At 36.1% G+C, this 27,614-nt stretch overlaps 1 long non-coding RNA gene across 2 annotated transcripts in view; it reads right to left on the bottom strand.

Annotated features, from left to right (window-relative positions):
• The window catches only part of LOC112662715 (uncharacterized), a 630,650-nt gene that overhangs the window by 499,168 nt on the left and 103,868 nt on the right, over nucleotides 1-27,614 (bottom strand). The window contains exons 7-9 of one of the 2 annotated variants that reach the window (XR_004811877.2): nucleotides 27,391-27,520; nucleotides 26,622-26,767; nucleotides 25,097-25,242 (exon numbers count right to left, since the gene is read on the bottom strand). The exons of the other annotated variant lie outside the window; for it this stretch is intronic. This is a non-coding gene — a long non-coding RNA (uncharacterized LOC112662715). Of the gene's footprint in view, nucleotides 1-25,096; nucleotides 25,243-26,621; nucleotides 26,768-27,390; nucleotides 27,521-27,614 lie in introns of those variants that run through there. 2 annotated transcript variants of the gene reach the window in all.

Below are 27,614 nucleotides of genomic sequence, written 5' to 3'. Positions count from 1 at the left end.
CACAGTAAATCACAATCATTAATTAATATTAATTGAATGCCCACTTAGCTCATAAAACTACTCCAGACATAATAATTACTAAAATTCTGACTGTAAGAGAAAGCAATGGCAATAAGGAGTATGTGGAAAGGGGTAAAACAAAAGAGGCACTGAAAGAATATAAAGAAAAAAATTCATTTTTTTTTTCGGTAAGCTCTACACCCATTGTGAACTTTGAAGTCAATGACCTTGAAATCAGGAGTCACATTTTTACAGACTGAAGCAGGCAGGTGCCCCAGAAATCATTTCTTTTATAAACTACTGTATCTGTTACTCTCTGGTGTCTTCTCCCCATTGTTACCACATGTGGGCAAATAATAGCCTGTGATTTATAATCAACTGATGAATACAAATACATGTTTTCATGTTGGTGTTTTCTTCTCTATTTCTTCCTTCTCTTCTTTCACTTCTTTTATTTATTTTTTTAGTGACTGTTTCTCACATTCTGCCAAACATACATAAAAGCTCTTACTTGGGCTTTCTTATCAAAGAGACATCTTCATAATAGATACAAAGTTGAGAACAGAAATACAGGCATGGAGTGCCTAGGGAACTTAGTAGGTTAACTATCTGCTTTCAGCTCAGGTCATGATCCAGGGTCCTGGGATTGAACCCCCACATCAACTCCTAGGTCAGCAGGGAGTGTGCTTGAAGATACTCTCCTTCTCCCTCTGCCCCTGCCCCCTGCTCATGCTCTCTCTCTCTCTCTCTCTCTCTCTCAAAGACACAAATCATTTTTAAAAAACGAAATGCATACATACTTATCAAAATGAAATTAAAAGATCACTCTAAAAATGTGCTCAGCACTTCACTATTCAAATATTTTGAAGTATCTTAAGCCTCTTGCATTTGGGTGACCTATAATATCTTGGTATGTGATAATTGCCACAGCTTTTCTCCAAGCTACTTTTACCATCTTATGTGGACATTGTTGGCCATAAGGCTTCTCTAGTACAAATTGTTGAACAATTACCAATGAGAAAAAGGTCATAATAATAGGTTACGGAAGTCTGGGCTAGCTTTGGGACCATTTAGATGGAACCATTTTTCTTATTGTTATAAAGGTGAGAAGGAAGTAGTTTGAGAGAGAAACAAGCAAACAAAAGACAGGCAAGCGGAGCTATATAGCTTCTACTTTCACTTTCCTGCTTACTCCATTACTTCTAGCGTTATGGGAGAAATAACATGATTGGAATGACCTGAAGGTTAGGGGGTAGGTGGGGTTTACCTGGTAGAAAGTAGATTGAACACTCTAGGCTAAATCTTTTTGAAAGTGAAAACTAGTAACATTTAACAAAATACCAAACTGACAGTAGGGGTGGGAAAGGACTCAAATTGCATATGGTCATTGGCTTTTTTTCTTCTTCCTAAGTGTGTATCTTTTATTAAAAGAGAAAGATAGAATTGAGATGGGTGTGGGCAGAGGTTGTTTGAGAGGGAAAGAGACAGAGGAATTGTTCGCTTGAAAATCGAATGTCTATTATGACACTTCTGTAGCTATAGTTGCTTCAAATATTATACAAGGATCGGTAAGATTCTAAATTGTATTCAATCAATAAATATGTCCTGAGCATTTATTCTGTGTCAAAACTGACTTTATAAAGCTCAAAAATCTTTCCTTTTAGCACATAAGTCTTCTTCATCTGAGGACTGTGGATCTTTGAACAGTTAGCACAAATGGTATCTGGTCTCTGTAAATTTAAAAGGTTGCCACCAGTTACATATCCTCAAAATAAGCAGATTGGTGAGATTAAGGGAAAAAAACTTTTAAAAATGTATAGACATACATACAAATACACACAGAAATACTAGAAAGGTACATTATGATCTGACAAACAGCAATAATAGCCTCTTTACTATTTGCTGGATATTTATAATCTTGATAAAAACCACCTCCACCACAAACTATACCTTTTAACCTTTTACTTGAAAAGTGAATGCATGAGGCAATAGGATAAAATATTTGAAATTGAAGTTGATGTTTAGAGTAATCTACTCATACATTCCAAGTTCAAGGATATTATTTCAGGATCACAAGTGTAAAGAGAATTAACATTCAGAAGAAGAAAGAGTCTCAAGTGGTCAAGTTGGTCAATACCCTGTACAAGGCTTGCAAAAAAGGGAATGTAAAAAGATTGGAGCAAGAACAATGGCCCCTTCTCAAAAACAATAAGTTGTTTCTAGAGCACACTTAGAAATCGGAATGCCAATTCAAACAAAAATGCCTCAGGTTTTCTGACAATAATAAATTTCATTTACATATTCCTGACAAAACCAAACTTTCTTAGAGATTTAAGTTGGAATATTTGTTCTTTATTATATTTAAATTTTGCTCTCCAATATATCAATAATTACAAAATAAGTCACATCAATTCAGAATTTCTCCTCTCTGTTCTCATGTGGCTTCTGGTTCTCTGCTCTAATCAAATGATTTTCATAGATTTTAGATAAGCAATTAACTTTGGGGTATTTTCTGAAGTCACAACTTTTCTTCAAATCATCTGATCTACCTCAAAATTGGATATGTTCTCTAATAAAGATAATTGATAAGTGTCTTACGATTATCAGTCAGAAAGGAAACAATTATATGAATTTTTTATAAGCATGCTTAAAACAAAAAAAAAAGCATGGAATACCTCTAATCTGATCAAGTAAATGAAAAAGATAGTGGTTTGTTCACCTTAAAAAGCAATGGGAAGGGGCACCTGGGTGGCTCAGTGGTTGAGCATCTGCCTTTGGCTCAGGTTGTGATCCTGGGGTCTTAGGATCAAGTCCCGCATGAGGCTCCCCACAGGGAGCCTGCTTCTCCCACTGCCTATGTCTCTGCCTCTCTCTCTCTCTCTCTCTCATGTCTCTCATGAATAAATAAATAAAATATTTTTTTTTTAAAGAAAGCATTGGGAAGAATAAAGCATTGGATAGAATCTTGCCTTTCCAAAATGAGCTATACCACTCAATGACCAAATAAGAGACAAATTTATCTATATGGAGATATTTTAGCTACCAAATAGATAAGGGATAAGATATTATAGTATCCACTTTACAATATCTAATTAAATAATAAATCTGAGTGATGAATATCAATTCATGTTAACATCAATAAGAGAGGCAACTCGGCATTGTATGCCTTCTGATGGAAGCACATACCACTCTCTGAAGTATCTTTGCTACAAAAATCTCAACTACATCTTTTCAAGCCTCTAGATACAACTACCATTTTGGAACAAATACAGAGAACTCTGGAGATACAATCAGCCAAATCCTGACTATGGAAAACTACAGAACAAACATACTGGTATTTTCAACAAAGAAATTTAAAGAAGGTTTTAAAAAATGAAGATAGCATAGAGAGAAAAACTATAGATTAAAAGGGGCTTTAAATACATACTAACAGGAGATCTCTGGGTGGCTCAGTGGTTTAGTGCCTGCCTTCAGCCCAGTGTGTGATCCTGGAGTCCCGGGATCGAGTCCCACATCGGGCTCCCTGCATGGAGCCTGCTTTTCCCTCTGCCTGTGTCTCTGCCTCTCTCTCTCATGAATAAATAAATAAAATCTTAAAAAAAATACTAACACATCACACCATGTAGACATTATTTTTAGTTCCTGATTAAACATTAAAATGTAAAAATTGAAATATATATGTAATATTTGTGAATACTGAAAGGATATTCAATCATATTAAAAATTGTCAGTTTTAGACTAATAACAATAGATGAATATATAATATAGACTAATAATGACATGTACTTAAAGTTTTTAAGAAGTCTTATCTGAGCAACATGACTACATCATGCCATGCCCCCATCCCAACAATGACAGTTTGTCACCCACCCTTGGATAAAAGTGCCTTTGTGTAGCTGTGGGATCCAGCATCATACACCAATAGATCCAGAAGGAATTTCACCCACTCAAGTGTTGGGTAGTAGACACAGAATTCAGTCTCAGCCATGAACAAAAGTGCGTTAGCCATGGTCCTAGAGCCCTTGAAAAACCACATCTTAGGCAATCATCCAGAAAAGAGAGCCACTGTGGAAGTTCAGGCATTCAGCAGAGAAGTTCCAGAATACCAATGGAGCAAATAACAACAAACAAACAAACAAAACCCATCACTTTGGATGCATTAGAAAAAGCAGCTAGTAAAGACAGAAGAATGTGACTGCTGCTTCAAATGCAAAGGCAGCAATTCAAGGAATATGAGAAAACAAGGAAACATGACATCACCAAAGAATCCCAAAACCTTCCAGTAACTGACGACAAAAACATGGAGATCTGTGATTTACCCAATAAAGAAATCAAAATAACTGTTTTAAAGAGGCTCAAGGAGCTACAAAAACAAAAACAAAAAACAGAAAATTCAGTGAAATCAGGAAAACAATACAAGAATAAAATGGGAAGCATAAGAAAGATAGAAATCCTAAAGAATAGAAATTCTAGAGCTGAAGAATACAGTGAATAAAATTAAAAATTCAATAGAGAGCATCCACATTAGAATGAATGAAGCAGAAGAATGAATTTGTGAGGTAGAAGACAGAAACTTTGAAATTATGCAGTCAGAGGAAAACAAAGAAGGAAAGAACAAGTGTGAAGAAAGCCTATGTGATCTGCAGGACACAATGAAAGAAACAATTTGTGAATTATTGGAGTTCCAGAAGGAGAAAAGAGGAAGACAAGGACCAGAAGCTTATATAAAGAAACAATGGCTTCTCAAATCTGGGGAGAAATGTTTATATCTAAGTTCACAAAGCTCATAGGTCACCCAACAAACTCAATTTAAAGAGATCTTCCCCAAGACAAATTATAATAAACCTATCAAAAATCAAAGATAAAGAGAATATTAAAATCATCAAGAGAGGGGTGCCTGTGTTGCTCAGTCAGTTAAGCATTTGACTCTTAATTTCTCCTCAGGTCATGATCTCAGGTTGTGAGATCAAGCCCCACATTGGGCTCCAAGCTGAGCGTGAAGCCTTTTTAAGATTCTCTCTCTCCCTTGGCCCCTTCCTACCACTTGTGTGTGTGCTCTCTTAAAAAATAAATAAATAAATAAATAAATAACAAGAGAAAACAAGCTTGTAACTTACAAGGCAACCCTATAAGGCTATAAGTGGATTTCTCAGCAGAAACCTTACAGGCTAGGAGAGGGTATATATATATATATTCAAAGTGCTAAAAGAAAAAATTACAACAACCAAGATTACTTACACTATTGACAAAGTTGTCCTTCAGAAATAAGGAGGGATAAAGACTTTTTCTGACAAACAAAAGCTGAAAGAGTTCATTACACCTAGACCTAGTCTTATAAGAGATGCTGAAAGGTGTTTTTCAAGTTGAAATGAAAGGACACTATTAGTAATATGAAAACATGAAAAAAAAAAAAGCTGGTAAATGTAAGTATATAGTCAAATTCAGATTACTGTAATACTGTAATATGGGGATGTGTTAACCACTTTACTATAAAGGTTAAAGGATTAAAGTATTAAAAATAGCTATAGTTGCAATAATTTGTTTATGAATACACAATAAAAAAGAACTACATTGTGACACCAAAAGCATATGAGGATGGGAGTAAGAGGATGAGTATTTGTATGCAAGTGAAATTAAATTATTAGTGTAAAATAAAACATTATATCTGTAAGATGTTTTGTGTAAGCCTTATGATAACCACAAAGCAGAAACCTACAGTAGATACAGAAAAAACAAAGAGAAGAGAATAAAGCATTCCTCTATGGAAAATTATCAATTCAAAAAGGAAGGCAACAACAGAGGGACAAAGGAACAAGAGAACTACAAGATAGCCAGAATACAATTAATAAGATGGCACTAGTAAGTCCTTATCTATCAATAATTACTGTTAATGTAAGTAGGTTAAATTCTCCAATCAAAAGATATACAGTGACTGGATGAACGAGAAAAACAAGATCTAACTATATGCTGCTTACAAGAGACACTTCAGCTTTAAGGACACACATAAGTTCCAAGTGCAAATACAGAAAATGATGTTCTGTGCAAGCAGAAACAAAAAGGAAGCAGGGGTAGGTATACTTATACCAGGCAAATTAGACTTCAAGTCAAATGCAATAACAAGAAACAAAGAAGGCCATTTAGATAATAAAACAAGATTAATTAATCAAGAGGATATAACAATCATAAATACATAAGCACCCAGTGTCAAAGTACCAAAATATATTAATCAAATACTAAGAGATTTGAAGGGAGAAGGTGGACAAGAATATGATAATAATAGGATTTTGTTAAACACCCCACTTACAACAATGGATAGATCATCCAGATAGAAAAATCAATAAGGAAACATTTGACTTGAACTAAATTTTACAACAAATGGACCTAACAAACATAGACAAAATAATTCATCCAATAGCAGCAGAATACACATTCTTCTCAACCACACAAGAAGCATTTTCCAAGATAGATCATATTATAAGTCATGAAACAGGTCTTAGGAAATTTAAGAAGATTGAAATCATACTAAATAGCTTTTTCAACCATATGGTATGAAAGTGCAAGTCAACAAAAGGAGGAAAATTGGAAAATTCACAAATATATCCAAATTAAAAAACAATTTCTGAACACCATAGATCAAAAAGGAAATCAAAAGGGAAGTAAAGAAATATCTTAAACAAAGATGGAAACATAACATAACAAATTTATGAGATGATGCAAAAGCTGTTTTATGAGGGAAGTTTGTAGCAACAACCGCCTGCATTAAGAAAAAAAGAAAGATTTTAAGTAGCTTTATACCTCAAAGAACCAGAAGAAGAACAACAAATTAAACCCCAAATTAATAAAAGGAAGGAAATGGCAAATATCAGAGCAGAAATAAAAGAAACAGATCAGAAAAACAATAGAAAAAAAGCAACAAAACCAAGAGCTGTTTCTTAAAAGATAAACAAAACTGATAAAATTTTAAACTATACTAAGAAAGAAAAGAGAAGAGATGCAAATAAATAAAATTGAATGGAATAGGAAACATTATAACTAATACTATGAAAATACAAAGGACTACTATGAACAGATATCAATAAAATGGATAATCTGGAAGAAATGGGTGAATTTCTAGAAACAGAAAACATATCAAGACTGAATGATTAAGAAATAGAAAATATGAAATAACCAGTAATGTGTTAGGAGATTGGATCAGTAATCAAAAATCTCCCAAGAAAGAAAAGCCCAGGACTAGGTGGTTTCCTTGGTGAATGCTATCAAGTATTTAAAGAAGAAATAACTCCAATCCTTCTCGTGCTCATCCAAACATTTGAAGAGGAAGGATCATTTCCAAACTAATTTTATAAGGCCAACGTTACCCTATACCAAAGTCAGATAAGGACACTACCAGAAAACAAAACAAAACAACAACAAAAACACTACAAGCCAATAGCCCAGAGAAATATAGATGTAAAGATCCTTGACAAAATATTAGCAAACTGAATTCAACAACCCATTAAAATGATCATACACCATGATCACGTGGGATTTATCCCTGGAAGGCAAGAAAGGTTCAAGACATGCAAATCAATAAATGGGATATACCACATTAATAGTATGAAAGATAAAAATCATGATCAACTAAACAGATAGAAAAATCATTTGACAAACTACAACATCCTTTCATGATAACAACTCTCAACAAATTGGGTAAAGAAGGAACATATCCCAACATATTAAAGGTCGCATATAAAATGCCCACAGCTGATATCATACTCAATGGTAAAAGGTTGAAAGTTTCTCCTCAAAGATCAGAAGCAAGACAAGGATGCTCTCTCACCACTCCTACTCAAATAGTACTGGAAGTCCTAGCCACAGCAATCAAGCAAAAAAAAGAAATAAAAAAATATACAAATCATGAAGGAAGAAGTAAAATTGTGTTTGCAGATGATATGATCTTATACATAGAATATATGTGAATATACATATGATCTTATGTATATTATGTCCTAAAGATGCCTTGGAAAAAACTATTAGAACTAGATGATAAATTTAGGAAAGTTACAGGCTACAAAATCAACATACAGAAATCACTTGTAATTTCTATACACTACCAATGAAATATCTAAAAGAGAAATAAAGAAAAAAATAAAATAAAAGAGAAATAAAGAAAACAGTTCTATTCACAATAGTAACATAGTAACAAAAACAATAACATACTTAGAAATACATTTAATGAAAGAGGTAAAAGATCTGTACACTATAAAGGCTCTAAGGCTTTGGTGAAAGAGATTGAAGAACACACAAATAAATGGAAAGATATTCCATGCTCGTGCATCAGAAGAAGTAATATTGATAAAATGTCCATACTATCCAAAACCATCTACAGATTCAATGCAATTCTTATCAAAATCCAATGGCATTTTTCACAGATATAGAACAAACAAACAATCCCTAAATTTGTATGGAATCACAAAAGACTCCAAAAAGCCAAAGCAGTCTTGATAAAGAATAAAGTTGGAGGCATCACACCTCCTGATTTCAAACTCACTACAAATCTATAATAATCAAAACAGTATGGGACTAGTATAAAATAGACAAATAGACCAATGGGACATAATTGAGAACTCAAAAATAAACCCTTGCATATGTGGTCAACTAATACTTGACAAGGAAGCCCAGAACACTCAATGGGTAAAGGATAGTCTCTTCAATAAATGGTATCGAGAAAACTAGAAAAAGACATGTACAAGAATGAAATTGGATCCCTATCTTACATCATTTACAAAAATTAACTCAATATGGACTAAAAACTTAAACATAATATCTGATACTATAAAATTCCTAGAAGAAAATATATGGAAAAAACTCCTTGACATTAATCTTGGCAATGAATTTTTGGATATGACACCAAAACACAAGCAACAAAAGCAACCAATGTGAGACTATGTCAAATTAAAAAGCTTCTGCACAGAAAAAAAAATCAACAAAATGAAAAGGCAATCAATGGAATAGGAGAAAATATTTGCAAATTATATATCAAATAAGGGCTTACTATCTGACAAAAAAAAAATTTGAAAAAAACCAAAATACTATTAAGAAATGGGCAGAAGAGGGGGTGCCTGAGTGGCTCAATCAGTTAAACATTCAACTCTTGATTTCGGCTCAGGTCATGATCTCAGCGTCCTGGGATCGAGCCCTGCTTTGGGCTCCGTGCTCAGTGCAGAGCCTGCTTATCCCTTTCTGTCCCCCTACTTGTGCTGTCTCATAAATAAATAAATAAATAAATAAATAAATAAATAAATAAATACTTAAAAAAAGAAGAAATAGGCAGAAAAACTGAGCAGATATTTTTTTCAAAGACATGCAAATGGCAAACAGGTGCATAAAAAGGTGCTTGACATTAGTAATCATCAGGAAAATGCAAATCAAAATATCACCTCATACCTGTCATGTGAGATATCACCCCATACCTGTTAGAATGACTATCATCAAAAAGACAAGAAATAACAAGTATTGGTAAAGATACGGAGGATAGAGAACACTTGTGCAGTGATGGTGGGAATGTAATTGCAGTCACTATGAAAAACGATATGGAGATTTCTCAAAAATTAAAAATATAACAACCATATAATAAAAAAATCCCACTTCTGGGTATATATCTGAATAGAATGAAATCAGGATCTCGGAGATATAGGCTCTCCCATGTTCACTGAAGCTCTATTCACAATAACTACAATATAGAAACAACCTGAGTGTCCACTGATGAATGAATGAATGAAGATGTGGCACACACACACACACACACAACACACACAAAGGTGAATTTTTCAACCTTGAGAAAGAAGGAAACTCTGCCTTCTGCATCAATAGAAATGACCATTAAGGACATTATGTTAAGTAAAATGTCAGACCAAGAAAGACAAATACTGTATGATATCACTTATATGTGAAATCTAAAAAACAAAACAAAACAAAACAACAACAACAAAAAACCAAATTTATGGAAACAGAGTAGAATGGCTATTGCCAGAAGCTAAGGAGTGAGGGGAATGGGGTGATGTAGGTCAAAGAATACAAACTTCTAGTTATAAGATGAGTAAGTTCTGGAGATCTATTGTACAGCATGGTGATTAGAGTTAACAATCTATACTTGAAAGTTTCTAAGAGAGTAGATCTTAAATGTTTTTACTACACACACACACACACACACACACAGGTAATTATGTGAGGTGTTGGAGGTAGTAACTAACCCTACTGTGGTTATCATCTCACAATACATAAATGCATCAAATCAATGTATTATTCCCCTTATACTTACACAATGCTATATGTCAATTTTATCTCAAGCTGGAAAAAATTAAAATTTAAAATAAAAGGTTTTTACATTTTAGAGACACACACTGATATATTTATAGATGAAATGATATTATATTTGGGATTTGTTTCAAAATAATTTGAGGAAAGGAGAAGTAGGTGGAGCTAAAATAAAATTGTTTTTGAATTAATAATGATTAAAATTTGGTTGATGGATACTGGGATTTTATTATCCTTTCTGCCAATTTTTACACATATAATTGAAATTTTTCAAAATCAAAACATTTTTAATAAAGTCATTAGGTTAACTAAGATCAGGAGAAAATACAAAGAAATCTCAATCAGTAATGTATTGGTAAATTTTTAACTGACTCATTTTAACTAACTCGTTTGCAGTATTTGCTAATTTCTCTGATGGGCAAAATCAGCTCTCATAGCCCTAAGTGAGTGGTCCCAAACTAACGTTTTCTTTTTTCCTTTTCTTTTTTTTTTTTTCAAGATTCACTTGTTTATTTTGAGAGAGAGAGAGAGAGAGAGAGACCATATGCACAAGTGGAGGGAGGGGCAGAGGGAGAGAATCTTTCAAGCAGAGTCTCCCCACAGAGCAAGAAGCCTGTTGCAGGACTCAATCCCACAACCCATGAGATCATGACCTGTGCTGAAGCCAAGAGTCCGACACTTAACTGACTGAGCTACCCTGGTGCCCCTCAATGTTTTCTTACTAGACTCCCTATATCCCTCTGTCTTTGGGACACTTGAGATAGGATGCTAATTTGTTGAGAACTTCTAGAAATTACTTCTCATCCTTCTCTTTCTCCTTCTGTCTACAGATTTTCTCAGTAACTGGAATTTACCTTTTTAAGTGATCAATCTCATTAATTTATTTTTTTGATAGACATCTTTCTAAAGGCATTTTAAATAGAGAGCATTAAACAGGAATTTCCTCAACATACTGTTCTATTTTAGGCTAAACAAACAAAAATGAACACTGCTTTGATACAACAGGACTACTTTTATAAATAGTGAGTATTAGAGCTGCCCTCAGGGATGGCTCAGATCTGTAGGAAAATTTGTCTAGACTGATAGGATTTTTGCTTTTTTGTGCATTTGATTTTTGTAGCTTTTCTCTTTCAGTCGTGATTTTAAGCTGTCAGCTTTGACTTCTTATTTTTAATCTGCTGTGAACTTGAGCAGCAAATACTAGTGGTCCTCAAGTTTTGTTACGTTTGACATTTCTACAATTGCTATCTTCCATCAGTATACTCCAACCATTTGCGTCATCTGGACGTTTGTACCTCAGGTAGTGAATGACTATTTCTGTGTGGTAATATTACCTATTAAGAAAGAACTGAGTTTCTGCAGCTGTGACGTCTTTGTATGGTAGGGTTTATTTAATTATTTGAATATTTTCTTGTGTTTGGCACTTACGATTTCATAGATATCTGAAAATGGAAATGGAAAAATGCTGATGCTAGTGATAAGACGTGTAGATTTCATAAGTGCAATTCAAATGATAAAAAGATGGAAATCATTAGGCATGTCAAAGAGAGGGAATCTTTGGCTTCAATTGAATACTTAAAGGAGTTAAGGCACTCAACTGTGAAGGAAAGGAACAAAATTAAAACTATATGTGAAATGCTAGAAATTACACCTGCAATTTGTGTCCACATTTATTTTTTAGCTCTGAGAATGGAACTCTCTTATAACATTTAAGTCTATTGTTTTGGATTTTATACATTTAACTGCATGCATATTTTAGAGAACGCATTAAGTATGAAAGTGATGTGTTTCCTATTGCCAAGCCTGCAGGAGTTATGTGTACAGGTTACTGACACTACGGCAACTTTCTCTGGAGTCCTGGAAGTGCTCTCTCTGCTTGCCTCTTCATGCTTAGGAGTGGTGATAAGAGCTCCCCACTATTGCTAACCCCAGGATTCTTCATTATACTTTGTTGGCCTCCCTATACCCTGTCCATGTCTTTGTGAATATTCCCTTTATTACATTCTCTTTAGTTACCCCATTTGGGTGAGACTCCTGTTTCCTTTTGGGACACTCACTGCTAAACCAGGCAAGAGAACTCTGGAGAAATGAAGTGCTCCAAAAACCAGCTTGGACATGGTCTTTAAGTCCCCTGACTTACTTAACCTGCTATTTTGTCACAGAATATGAGGGAAAGTATGACTATACTAGAGACAATGCATATACATTTCAAATTTTTTTAAGGCCATTAGGATTTTGTTAATAGCTAGTACATTAATTTTCATTCGTGTCGATAAGAACGGACAACCTGAGGATGGTGTATTCCACATCCAGATATTTATTTTTATTCCTAGATTATTACATCTCCATTGAATATACAAAGACTCACCCTTTAAAAGGAATAGCAGAACCCGAAGTTAATTCCATGAAACTAATCTCATCTATGCTCTATGTCTGACACTGTAGATGATTTTACTATTCCTTATCCCTATATATCTTTTAAATAAGAATAACTTTATCTGAGTCTGGACTAAATTAATTAATAGTTTTAGAGACTGCCTTTTTTCTCTTCTACAAAAACACAATGTAATTCTGATTGTGGGTTTAAAGAAGTAAGTTCTAATAATTAAAACAAACAAACAAATAAAAAAAACCCTCTGCACTTTGAATACGGTCTCTTTATTGCTTGACACAGGAATTTTGTCATGGTGGGCTGAGCCTTGGGCCTTGAGAAAAGAAGAATTCCATTTGAAAATAGAGCACTGAATTTAAAACATCCCTGAGGATATTCATTTCTTCTTTATTGTTATTGTTAAGGCAAGAAGGGAATTTACTCTTACATGCATCTACTATAAATCACTATTAAACAGTTGAATCAGCTTCTCCTTACTTCTGAATTTCTTCAGGCAAAAAAAAAAAAAAAAAAATTCATTTGATTAGTTTCATTTATTTTCCAGTGCGGTCACTGTGATGAAGCAAGGACTCCTCAGACAGTCACCCTCCAGTCATTCTCCAAATGCCACTCACTCTAGGTTATTTTCCGTTGCCACCAAGTATCAAAAAAGAATATATGCATAGAAGAAGGGGTAGGGATAGATGGTGAAAGAGCTAGTTCTCTTCCAAAAGGTACACTCACTCTCTCCCGAGCATGTTCCCGTGATATGTCACAAGATGGCCAACCATCCACTCACCAGAGCCACAGCAGAGCACAGAAGAAAGAAGGCCTGCTGTGGCCCTGGAAGCCGTACTCTGCTTTGAGGCCCGTTCCACCATCACCTTTATTATCCTGGGCAAGTCATTTAACTCCTCTGAGTCTCAGTCACTTCACATGTAAATTGAAGAGAATAGTCTCTGCCCATCAGATCTCAAGAAATTTTGGCGGGATTCAAGTGAGCTAATGCACATGCTGCATGCCTCAAAATTGCTAACCCCAAAATACTGTTTTCCTGGTTTCCGCGGTTTGGTCTAGAAATTCCAAATTGAAGTATTAATCAATCTCCCAGTCACCTGCCATCAATATTCTGAACTCTGTTATTTAAAGGATGATTCCAGACCTAACCAATCAATGTCTCTCTTTCTCCTACTCTGTCTTACACACACACACACACACACACACACACACACATTTCCCTGAAGAGAAAAAAAATAAAAGAGTACTTTTTTCTGACCTGAAGGACATTATCTTCAGCTTCAGACCACACTTATTTGTTCTCTGGTCTCCTGAACCACCATCTCACTTGCTAGATTCAGACTTCATCTGTTGAAATTTCCGTCTTGTGAATCTCAGCCCTCTGAGCTCAATCTCTTTCTGGTCTTTGAGGTTCTCCATGCATCCTTCAAAAGCCCCTGTCTTTGAAATCTGACTCCTCTCCTAGAGGGAGAGGTTCTGTTCCTATGGAGAGGTCTGCTCTGTCCCCTTTTCTCACAGAGACCTATTTCTTCTCAGAGGACATTAGCTAGAATATTAGCACATCTGCATCTAATTAAAATTCCATTTTTCTCTGCCTTGAGTTTCCTGAACACACCCAGCTACCACAGTGATTTTTAGAGAGTTTGCTCCCATCTTCTGTCCAGTAAGGCAGCCCTTCAGATTGCTCATTGTCAAGACTTTAAGACTGCCAAATCTTAAAATCAGGAGGGGTTGTGGTCTCCTCAGAAATTGTTCTGGTTTTTGTCTCATGAACACATGAATTGTGCATTTGATGAGCTTTTCCTATTCATTTTAGTGGGAAGGAAACTTAGACCAAATTTTCTCTCAACCCCCCCATGTTATGAACTGAATTGTGTTCCCCCCAAATTCATATGTTGAAGCCTAGATCCCAGTACTTCAGAATGTGACTGTGTTTAAAGATATGGCTTCTAAACAGATAATTAAATTAGAATAAAGCCATTAAGGTTGGCCTTAATCCAATCTGACTGGTGTCTTTACAAGAGGTGACCACGATGTATAGAGAGACACCAGAGATAACACCTGCCCAGAGGAAAGACCATGTAATGGGGCAGCACGAGGATGCAATCTGCAAAGCACAGAGTGGCCTCAAAGGCAACCAACCTTGCTGGTCTGGTATCTGGATCATATACTTCCAGCCTCTAGAACTGTTAAGAGAATACATTTCTGTTGTCCAAGCCGCCCAGTGTGTGGTATTTTGTGATAGCAGTTCTAGCAAATGAATACAAATCGTGGCTCCAAGAAGTGGGGTGTATGAAACACTAAAAAATGTGGAAGTGGCTTTGGAACTGGATAATGTGCCGGAGTTGGAAGAGTTTTAAAATACATGTTAAAAAAGCCAAGATCCCCTTGAAGAGGTTATTACCAGGTATACAGGCATTAAAGGTGATTGTGGTGATTGTGCTGAGGTCTCAGATGGACATGAGGAACAGGTCACTGGGCAACAGAGGAAAAGTGATTCATGTTATAAAGTGGCAGAGAACTTAGCTGAATTGTTCTCTTGTATTGTGGAAGGTAGGATTTGTGAGTGATGAACCTGAATCTGTAGCTGAGGAGATTTCTATGCAAGGGATTGAAAGTATGGCCTGGGTCCTCCTTACTACATACAGCAAAATGTAAAAGGAGAGAGATGGATTGAAGGAATTGTTAAACAAAGAGGGACCAGAACTTGAAGATTTGGAAAACTCGCCTTTCCATATTGGAAAAAGGAAAAGTGTGAGGGTGTTAATAGATTCCATAAAGAGACTAGGGGCCCACTCATGGATACGATCAACCACCAGCTGCCAGGAAGAGGGATAGGATACACCACTAGAAACACTGTCAGCTTGTACTCAAGACAGCAGAGATGGTGCCAAATGAAGGAAGGTTATTGGACTTGAACTGTAGCAACAGGTATCCCTTAGGCTGGCCTGCCCTGAAAGCTTACCAGCCTTCATAGTCATGTTAGCCACTTCCTTAAAATGAATAAATGATAGATATGTGTACATCCTATCAGTTCTATCTCTTTTCAGAACCTTGACTACTACATCCCACCCTTAGCAAGTTTAGCGATCTATATGGATCATATTTTTATGGGCTGTTACACAAATTCGATCCCAAGATAGTTGCAGAATAATGTAAAAGTACCCCCTCTGAACGGCTAGTGCTGTTTGTTCATAATAAACCAGCCTTCAGGGTTCCGAAAAAACCATCATCAAGGCATTTAGCATGAAAAAGATACCCTTTTTACAAAAAAAATATTGGCTCACATAAACGTTCTGGTAATTTACTCTTGGTAAAAAGGGGCAGGTTTGCTACTGTTATAAACTTGGAAATAATTTTGTCTGAAACCAGATGTGATTTTTAAATGGGGCAATGGGACAGGGCAGCCACACCCAACTAGGTTTCAAGAAGGGGCTGTGCTTTCTTTTCCCAATATTTCTGTAGAATTTTCAACTCCATTGTATGTGATAATTTCTACCTGACTGTACTCTATTAAACCATGTTCTTTTCTTGCTTCCAGCTGTGGTAATGGGAAATAAACAAGGCTGATATTTACAACTCCATTTTCTTACTTACTGAAATATTCTGTGATTTTGTTCCCTGATTGGATTCATGCAATTACTGGTTTGCTATTTTCCAAGCCATTGAGCTCAGGTTGCAACTAGATCAGAATTCAACAGCCAGGGTTGCTCACTGGAACCATACCTTCCTGTGGTATATAATTCCCACATTATCATCACTGATTTCCAATAGCAAAGGGCAACCTAATTTTTAGGTTTCAGGGCTCACTTATATATATATTATTATACCAAATATGGAAGATCTATTTGAAAAATAACTACAAGAAAACAAGAGGATACTTGTTCATGTATGTGCCACCCAAATTGCCCTTTAGGATGTTTTTCTTCTTCCAAAAATGGAAAACTATATGAATCTCCACATATTTCATTCTGAGGCTTTGGTATGATAATTTTAGGCAAAAGAATCATTTGGTACTAATGTGGAGTTTTAATATACACCTACATCATCCTATGATATGCAGAAAACTTTATTAAGTGCCAGAGACAAGATGACGTTACAATATTTGCCAAGATGGTTTTCATCAAATGTGTAGTAAAAAGGTGCAATTCTTCAAATTTGCCATTTACTTTGGTGTTGAGATGTTTTGGGAGATATCCAGGTGGCAGGAATTGTGAGATGTGTGTGTTTGTGTGTGTGCATTCACAAAAGTTTTGAGATCACTAAAAGAGTTAATATTGCTGAAATATATATTTATCTCTTCTCTGCCAGCAGGTTCACTGTTTATAATCTGGAAAAAATAAAATTAGAGGCTAAGTTACAAATAGAAATAAAGCTGAGTTGTGATCTCTACTACTCACACAGAATTGTCAAATCTTGTTGTTTGGTGTACTAGACACTGAAGAACATGGTGTACTTTTGTTGGTGTTACTCGGCTGGCTTTGTTCGAGAATTCTGAGAAACTGTCCAATATTCTTTGAAGTACTGAGTGGCATCAGTTCATCTCAAAGATCACTTGTGTCTAGTGGCAAAAGGTCCAGAAGTCAACGTCTGATATATGTAACTTTAAACTTGCAAAAGAAGTGAATTGTATTCATTCTCAGGCTCACCTTGGGGTATATAAATGCTCTTATACCCTCTTGAATCAGTATGATCTTTATAATGTCTTCAGTGACTAGACTGAGAAAAACAGCAAAAATGCTACAGAAAACATTTAATACCCACCTCTTCCCTTTATTTGGTGTGCTATAGTATATTCTCCAAAGTGCATTTAACATAATATCAAAAGTTATCTGATACATTTATAAACTTCAACCTCTTTTTAGAGCTTCCATGACAGGAGTTCTTCTTAGATTTTTCTGAGCCCCAGCTCTATTTCCACACATCCCACACTTAAAATTTAAAGTCATTACTTTCCACAAAGTTCACGATTTAAAATATCTATTTTGTGTTCTTTAGTAAAAAGATCACCGTCAACAATGGTTTTGTCATTTACACACATTAAAGTCTCCTAAAAATCAGTATTTCCCCAAATGCAAGAAATTGAAAACCATAATTTCTGAGTTGGTGGCATTCCCTTCAACTCTCAGTTTTAAATTTTTTGCTCACTTTGCATTTTCAAAGCTTTTGGTTTAGTTGCCCAAAAAATGCATTGAAAAAATAAATCCTTTTTATAAATCCCTTTAGGCTCCATCATGAGTCCCTTGAAACAGAATCAAATTTCCTTAAGCATATTTTCTCCATTGTTATTGGGAGAAATGGGTAAAATAAGAAATTGGAGGGATAAATCAAAATAACTGAAGAGTTTTGTAAAACTATAAATTTTTAAGAATGCATTTCTAAAAATTTTGCAAATGTTGGTTCTTTACTTTCCAACTGTATGAAAAATAATAGATCTACTATATCCTTCGCATGCTTTCATAATTTGAAGGTGCTATTAACAATAGTGTTTTCTATGACTTTCTTTCACCTAGATTCTTTATTTTGTGCTCATTGTGGGATAATGGTGTATCATGAATGAAGACTTAGAATCTGGGACACCTGGGTGGCTCAGTGGTTGAGCATCTGCCTTGGTTCGGCTCAGGGTGTGATCATGGAGTCCTGGAATCGAGTCCCACATTGGGCTCCCTACATGGAGCCTGCTTCTCCCTCTGCCTGTGTCTCTGCCATTCTCTTTCTTTGTGTTTCTCATGAATAAATGAATAAAATCTTTAAAAAAAAGACTTAGAATCTGCAATTACCATGTATACTGAAAAATTAGTTCTACATTGTGTTGTCTGACAAACAACTATACCAATAAACATCTCCCCAGGACAGGAACTGTGTTTCATTCATAATTGTATTCCTATCCCTAACTTTCAGCCCAGGACCAGACAGGTAGCAAAACATCAAGAGATATTGAATGAATCAGTCCCATTTTTATATATAACTGTGTATTAGATGTCCAAACCTAATTATTAACAGCTAACCTCTTACTTGAGTTACATATATTTACCTTTTCCTCCAAGATTTTACACAGATTTCACATTTTCTTGATTTGGGATTAAATTCATAACTCAAAATCCTTAGAAAACATTATGGTTTTAAAGGAAGACTTCTGTCAGGCAATTTTTCTAAGTCTTTACAGTAACAGTCCTCATCCACATCACCAGACCTTTTATAAACCCTGACATGGCACTCTTCGGTGTCAATTTTCATGCTCCATCATGAGAACAAGATGGTGATTTTATATTAAAAGACTTTCTGTTAATTCATAACCTTTGAAAGCTACTGAGTACCAAATATAATGATATTATCACTAAAATGTTGCTTTTTTATCTAAAGTACATTTTATAATTACTCTGCACAGAATGAAAGATAAGCACTAAGATCAAGTCTTTTTGATTTTTTTCTTAAAACTCAGTAAAAAGTTAAGATGAGATCAACCAAACATTTCCCTCCAGAACAACTATAGCCAGACGCAAAGTGTGGCAGTCACGAGGGTCAAATTGTCAAAGAATAAAATATATTAAAACTAAGAATCATGAGGTAGAATTATGAAAAGCTCAAATAATTGTTTCAATAAGGAAAGGCATTTTGATATTAACAAACAAATAAAAATCCCATTGGGTAACAAAAGCTTTAAGGTGATTTTTTTTTTTACTTTCATGTATTAGATTCCCTGAATAACAAAACTAATATCTTATTAATATGAAACCACTAATGCCATAATGAGTGTTATGAAGTATTAAAATCATTATCCACTGAGATAATGCCAGATAATCACTAAGCTGAGTGAATGCTTCAGCCTGAATTCAACAGCATGCTCAGTATATCCATTTGGGAAGATTGGTCCCAAGCGGTCAGGGCCTATTTTTATAACATGTTTTCATGACAAAACCCCAAATAAGCAGAAATAACCATCTTTATCTCTTAGAGAAATGATATGCAAAAAGCATGATCCACTCACCAGTGCTTCATAGTACTAGAAGGAAAATAAAATTCAGTTAGGTTGTTTGGTTGAAGATAATTGACAGATTTTTTTTTTCTCTTTGTTTTAGACCTGCAGCATGTAGACAATTTTTTTTTTTTTAAGATTTTATTTATTTATTCATGAGACACACAGAGAGAGAGGAAGAGAGGTAGAGACACAGGCAGAGGGAGAAGCAGGCTCCATGCAGGGAGCCTGACATGGGACTCGATCCCAGGTCTCCAGGATCAGACCGTGGGCTGAAGGCGGCACTAAACCGTGGAGTCACCTGGGCTGCCCTATGTAGACAATTTAAGGCACACTACCACCTTAATTCAGAAATTAGGTAACACAAATGCAAGCCCACAGAAATTCTGAGTATTCCACCCATGTAAAGCATAACTAATGCCTTTTATTATTACTAGAATCATTGGTATTTTTCAACAGATCTTAAAATTTCTCTTAAAATCAGTAGAAGAGTCATGTGAGAGCCAGGTCAGCCCTATCTTACTGGTGCCTCCATTTCTCCAGGCTCCACTTAGCCCTGAAATCCCAGACCCAGAAAGTCAGCAAGTAAGGGGCAACTATGACATTTGAAGTCAATAAATTTTGCCTATATAGAAATTTCAGAGGATATTAACTGCTCCCTGATACTGCCTTAAAAATAATTTATATATGTACAAAGGTATACATACATGTGTGTATATACACAATGTTAAAAATGGCTTCATTAAAGATGACTTAATGTTTCTACTCTTCTTACACAGAAGTAATTAATACCGTGTTTTATATTTAAATATTTCTAAATGCTAATACATTTAAACTTTTCAAAGAGTATCATTATTAAAAAATTAAAAATCAACTTGTATTTTGACACCTTCTATGATGTGATGAAAATGTACGTGTTTCTCCCCATCTTTCATTCCAGAGCCCAAATATAAAACTGTGTGAGATCATAGCAAAAGAAGGACAGATTGAGTCAGTTATCTGGAAAAGTTCAGGCTGGAGTTGCCTCCCTCTTATTTCTCACAACTCTTTCCCTCCTTTATTTCATCTAGAAAAACTTGTTTTCATAACTATCATATATCCCTGAACCTCTCAAAAGATGTATATAGATAAATGTATAAATTCATTGAGTGTTTCCTGAGTTCTCTTCAAAGAAACCTTAAGTCAGATACTCTATACCAATTGGAAATTGGTGCTTCATTCTCACAATGAACTCACATGCGCTCACAATCACGTAAAACACCGTTGATCATAAAACGAATTCCAGAATTGTAAACAGCTGAGAGGTTTTTTTGCAGTCAAATGTGTTCTTTGCAACTGCTCAGAAATCAAAACTGAGGAGAAGGCTAAGCTCCTTGTTGAATACTTCCAAGTATTGGATTAACAGGTAAAATGAGAATCACACTTTCAATAACTGTTGAGCGTGTGGGAACACGTGGATACATCCTCAAGGCTTTGAGTGATGTAGGTTTTACCACTTCCTTTTACAGTGTGATCTCTTATTTTTGACATGAGAAAAATAACCCCTAACAAAAACCATTTGCTTTTAAGCAAATCCAGTCTATTTTCAGAGATTTGTGCTGGTCTCTAACCGATGTTAGACAATAACAACTTTGGTTAATTTCCTTTCCCTCCAAGGTTCTGCTGTAAAGCTCGCAAATTCTGGAGGCATTTGAGTGTATGGTGATGCTACATCTTTAGCTGCCAACCTAGATTTAACCCAACGCATATTTTGCACAAACTTGCTCCAAGTACATGGTTCCTGGCACCCATTATGTTGACATTTTTTTTCTTTCTTTTCCTTCCTCACTTCCTCTTCCCCTCCCTCCCTCTCCTTTCTCTCCTTCCTTCTCTTCTCTCTTTTATTTACTTTTTTACAGCCCTTAGTAAAAGGTTATTATCACTGTCTAGACATTTGTCCTAGTAGTCTACACTTTTCCAAACAAATGTTCTAGTAAGATACTGAGCCCAATAGTATTCATTTTGGCTTCTGCTTTCTGTACCTTCTGCCACTCAGCCCTTAGGTGAAAGATTTTAAATAAACATGTGTTTTTTATACTTTTTTTCTTTGTAGATAGAATTTGGGTTCATTGGAACCTATTAGATTTAAAATACAGTTGGTAGGAATATATGGATTTATTTTTCAGATTGAGTCCAGCTAACTAAAGGGCAGATGTTTCATTCAGGGAAGATAGGAAATGAGGAAACTGCACGAGGCCCTCGGGTAATGATGTAAGGCTAAACACAGGAGGTCATGCACTGGCACTTTTCAGTTGTTTCCATCACTTTGTGGATCGGTGGTTTCACTCACAGACTGTCTGAAAGTCAATCCCAACACATATCAAGAAGCGAGGGGGACTTTTGACTCTGTTGATGGGGTTTACTAAAGCTCAGAGTCACTTGTTCCCATCCTAGGATTTTCAGTGGCGCTTACCATGTAAAAGAAATGAGACTTACTAATAGTTAATATGTCCTCAATCACCCATCCCACCTGGGCTGCTGTGGTCGTAGAACCAGAGTACAATTCACTGAGCATTGTATTCTAGGTCTTTAAATAAGGGACCAGGCATTCAGTATTGTCTGCTAGCTCCAATTTAAAATATCTTATTCTATGTCTCCATACCACATTTGTGACAAACATTTCAAAACACACAAAAACTAGACACACTTCAGCTCTTTCAACTGAATAGTGCCATAACTTGAAGGAAGCCCTCTGCCTTGAGAAACAACTGTGGGGGTCTCACAGTCCACCATGGGACACGTAGGACCAGAAGGAATCAAGATTATATCCTGGTGAGGAGCATCATGAAGCCATCTTAGAATTGGAGGGCTTGGGTTCAAATCTCTACTTTTCCACTTACTATTATGTGAACTAGACCTTGTTACTTACCCTCTCAGACTTTGTTGATCTATTAATTGGAATACTTATTGCTGCCTTAAGGGGTTATTATGGGCATTGGATAGAAAAATGAAGAAAAAGTGTCCCTCACACAGTCAATGCAAGCCTATAGCTATAGTTTATTTGCTGGAATGAAAGAATTTCAAATTTGTGAAGAACTTAAAAGGCCTATTCGCCAAAGAATATGATAGTAGAACTTTTCAGATAGCTTTCGACAATCCCATTACAAAAATGGAGCCCATTTCCAACTCCATCTCCACCCACTATCACCTGATTCAGGTTAAATACCACCTGATTCAGAGGAAATTAAACATTTTAACTCCATCTAGTACTCTTCTCTTTGTATGTTAATGCTGACAAATGCACCCACTTTTTAAAAACATATTTTAAGTGTTCAGTAGTAGTTAGCAGTCTCCAACAGAAATAATATTCTGCTTCTCTAGGGAGTTAAAATCCTCAATAACCTGATGATGCCCCCAACCTCACCACATAAAATCTTGTAACTAATCCCAACCTCAGGTAGTTACAGACATATTCTATCTAAAACTCTTTATGAATTCAGACCTACGCAGCTAGAAGTACCCACATTGAAATCTGGTCCACAGATGCCTCCCGTGCTGAAGCGAAGCCTTTACAGAGTATTTCAATAGCCAAAGGGCTACTGTCATGCTTGTTAGCGTCTTGCTCCAGTACACAGAAAAATTGATTCTTTTAGCAGGTCAAATTATTTTTGTATTTTTCTTTTTTCATGCCCAGTAACTCCATTCTTTTACCTGGTCAGTTCCTTTAAGAAAGATTCAGTTAGGGGAGCTGCATCTTATTATCTTCTGCCACTAATGCATGGTGCAAAGACAGTTTAATTCTTAAGGAGAGAATCATTTAAGTGTGACCTATTGTATTAGTCTGGATGCTTTTCATATTAAGCACTGGGAAGTTAAAGAGGTCTTTAATTTGTCTAAACCACATTGCTAATTTACATTGAACTTGAAGTGCCCACTGCTTTTCCAATCAGCTCAACTATTCCCAGATATTCTAAGGTGAATTTTAAATAATACAAAGCCTTTAGCTAATGTCTCTAAAAAAGGATACTTTTACTAATAAAATGGCTCATACAAAGATTGTCTATGGCTGAAATGACCCCCAAATTGTACACTGGTTGCTGGAGAAACATTCCAATTGAATGGAATTCTTAGCACTTAACTTCAGCACTGGTCTATGTTCATGCATTAACAGTTTTATTGAGGTCATCCAAATACACAATAGCAGTATAATCCCCCCACTACTGCCTAGAGAATACCGATCGGAGGCAATACTACAATCTCCTGCTAGAGAGATGTGTTATTATCAACTCTAAAGAGAAAACAATGAAACTCCCATAGATAAGGAGTGTTAGAGATGCAAATGATAGCAGATGTTGAATCCATCTGCCCAGGGCCATAATTGGCCGCTTGAAATGTAGAAAAAAAGGCATAATAAATATGTGATCTTAATGATAGTACGTGATAAATATTACATAATAAATCATAAATTGAACACTTACTATGAAAGAGGTTTTATCAATGTTACTATCTTATTGAATCCTCAACATGCCTAGGCAGTATATATTTGTTCCCATTGGAGAGTGAGTCTCAGAGACATTTCAGGTGCCCAAAGTTCCTAAGATAGGAAGCAGCAAAGCTGAGATTCAAGCCCATTTGACATCAATGTCCAGGCCCAGAACCACAATGTCAGACTGCCAGGCTCTGGGTGTGAGCTGTCTGGGATCTGTGTGGCAGTAACCCGGGCTTCTGTTTGCAAACAGTGACAGCAGTAGGCTAGATCAAAAGTGATACATGGCCCTAAGTCATATGTCTAATAACCACGATGAGGCTTCATCCAGCATGATCCTGAAACAATTTGTCAGGTATGTTTCTTAGAGAAGCAGCATCTTGTCGCATTGTGCAATTTTCCACAGTACACTTCTTTGATTTGGATCATCTTTTGTGACTGAGATTAACATGAAAAACATATTTAAAACAAATTTGTTTGGGGGAGTTTGTGAGCTTTTGGGTTTCTTTTTAAAGCTCCTGTGGGCCCAAAGCCCATATTTTTACCAGCTGCTCAAGTGTTGTATTATATTATCATTTAGTTTGTGTTCTGATACAGGTGGGGTGGATGGGATGAAATATTCACGAGGGACCCCAAAAGGTCTTCTGCTTCTAGTGATTCATTTGTGAAATCTTCTTATTAAAGGACACTTCTGTGAGACTTCAGTCAGAACAATTTGGAACCAAGATTTGATAGAAACACTTCCTTTTATCTTTTATTCTCCCCCCAAACTAAAGGTGGCCTATTTCTCTCCTCTCAGGTCTGTGCTTACCTGGTGAGGCTGAGAATTGGAAGAATTATTGCTATTGCTGTGATCCAAAAATAACAAAACAATTAAAGCAAGTGTATGGTTATTAAAAACTAATTAGAAAGCCAGAAGACAACCTTGTTGTGTTTTATTGTATTGTTACAGTTTTCACAAACTCTAAGGCTGGCAGCCCTGCAATGGGGCAGGGATGGTGTGGGGAGTGCTGCATCCTGATACTCAGATGTTTCTTGGGCCTTGTAAATACCATCTCTTGGCTTGTTTCTTTTAGGTGCCACCTCTATAGTTGATAGGCCAATAGACAGTTTTCCCTGAATGAGAAGCACAGTGAGTGTATTTCATAATTTTAGCATTTGAGATGATGACTAACACCCTGCATTATGGGCAAGTCATGCTCCTTTGGGCTTTTACATAGTGTTTTGTGAGATTCGCCCTAGGAGCTCTACAAATCTGTTTAGCTACCAGGCTCTATTCCAGGGACATCTGAGCTCTCACCATGTGACTGTGTTCATCTTATCCCTCCTATCTTACCTGAAACATTAAATCCTGAGGGAGCATTCCATAATTCCCCATTTGCTTTGGGGCCCAATTTTTCTCCATCAGAGAATGCTGTTTTCTTTTCCATAGAAACAACATAATTTCATAATCATTGTTTGTTCTTTTACTACTTATGGTCTTTTTTTTCTACTAGAAGGTAAGCTCTAAAGCTAGGACCATGTCCATCTTGTTCATGACCATTTACAAAGGGCCTGGGATATGGCAGGTGCTTAGTAAATATTTTCCCCCTCATTTGTTTTTTTTTATTTTTTTTTAAGATTTTATTTCTATTTATTCATGAGAGACCCAGAGAGAAGCAGAGACACAGGCAGAGGGAGAAGCAGGCTCCATACGAGAAGCCCAATGTGGAACTCGATCCCAGGACTCCAGGATCATGCCCTGCACCAAAGGCAGACACTCAATCGCTGAGCCACCCAAGCATCCCTTCTCCATCATTTAAGATGATCTATAATGATGCATTAAACTTCTACAGTCTTTCACATCTAGCTTTATATCCACTATGTCATGTGATTCTCACAATAGCACTATGAGGCAGGCTAGGCAAATATTATCTTATGAATAGTTTATGAATACAGAAACCAAGTAGAGTAATTGGGCTCCTGGTAGTCCTACCCTATGTAGTCTCCTCCCATCAAATAGTACTGACATGTACAACCACTGGGTTAATGCTGAAATGATGAGTATGACTTCCCAAGTGAGACCATTAAAGACATTAAGGCTTCTGTCTCACCTTCTTAGATCACTCACACTGGGGATAACCAACTGCCATGTTATGAGGACACTCAATCAGCCTGTAAATCATGTGAGAGAGACTGAGACTAACTACTAGCACCCCAAACCAACATATCAACCATGTAAGTGGAAGTAGACTCTCCAGTCCCAGTTAAACCTTGAGATGACTACAGTCCTGGCAAACATCTTGGTTACTACCTTGTAAGAAAGCCTGAGCCACAACCACCCAAATAAACTCCTGAATTCTTGACTTAGAGACACTGAGATAATACACGTTTATTGTTTTAGACTGCTAAGTTTTGGGGCAATTTGTTCTGCAACGATAAATAACTAATACTCCAAGACCCGGGAATGCCAAATCTTAATCTTCTTTCTCATCTTTCCCTTCTTTATCACTTACCTTAGTCCTTCTGCTTCTGCCAAAGAAACTTGGGGTGTATGTGTAGTAAATATAGATTGGAATACAATGTGTAATGTGTGCTCAGTATTATCCCAGTTTTCTTTCACTACTGCCTCGTGTAGGCAAATCATCACCATTCACATCATCTGGAAGAGAAGAAAACTAAAGGAAGCTACTCAAGAAACTAGGCAGCTTAATTCTGTCAAAGTGAGCTGTCTAAACTCTGTCAAGACTCCAGCAGCCTCCTGGGCCAAGCCAGTATCTCCCTGGGAATCCTCCAAAGCATTTCCAAATAAAATAGCTATAAACTTATTTAAAGGCATTACGAAGGTAAGAGATGTTGTAATAGTTGGGGGGATACAATTTTAATTTGCACTCTGGACTTTTAAAGACAACTCATAATTTCATTGTGCTAATTCAAATATCATTTGAATATTTACATCTGAACAAAGAGTCTTATTTATTAATTAATGTATTTTACTAATTGAATTATAATTAATATTGAATCTAAATTTGCCTTATAATAGGCAAGATAATCTATCATTATGTATGTTTGAATACATACTGCCAGTTAAATGACCCCACCAATTAATCCTTCATCCTGCTCTCCAACATGCAGAGAACAATCCACATAACAATCCTTAAAAGTAAAGCCCCTTCACATCACTTGATCTTCCACCTTTCCTGCTCTCCATGCCCCTCTTCCTGCATGAATTCCTTGGTGACAGCCCCTCCAGTGGTTACATGGACCCAGCTTGTACTCGCTCACCTGAAAGAGAAGAAGGCCAAATTGTGTGGGCTTATGAAGAATTGGTCCAGAGTGATTCACCAGTGGTGATGGCTAAGAAGCATAAAATTTTTTCCACCTGTTTCTCTCTCCATCACAGCCATACTTGACACTGATGAGAGATGAATTAAATCAAATGCATGAATTTATTCTTTACAAGGTCATGCTCATTCTGTCCTAGTAGAATGGATTCTCCCAGGTGAGTA

The sequence above is a fragment of the Canis lupus genome, chromosome 34 (assembly GCF_003254725.2).
Source record: "Canis lupus dingo isolate Sandy chromosome 34, ASM325472v2, whole genome shotgun sequence".
NCBI lineage: Eukaryota > Metazoa > Chordata > Mammalia > Carnivora > Canidae > Canis > Canis lupus.
The sequence above is the reverse complement of the archived record's forward strand: the minus strand, read 5'-3'. Positions and strand labels throughout refer to the sequence as shown.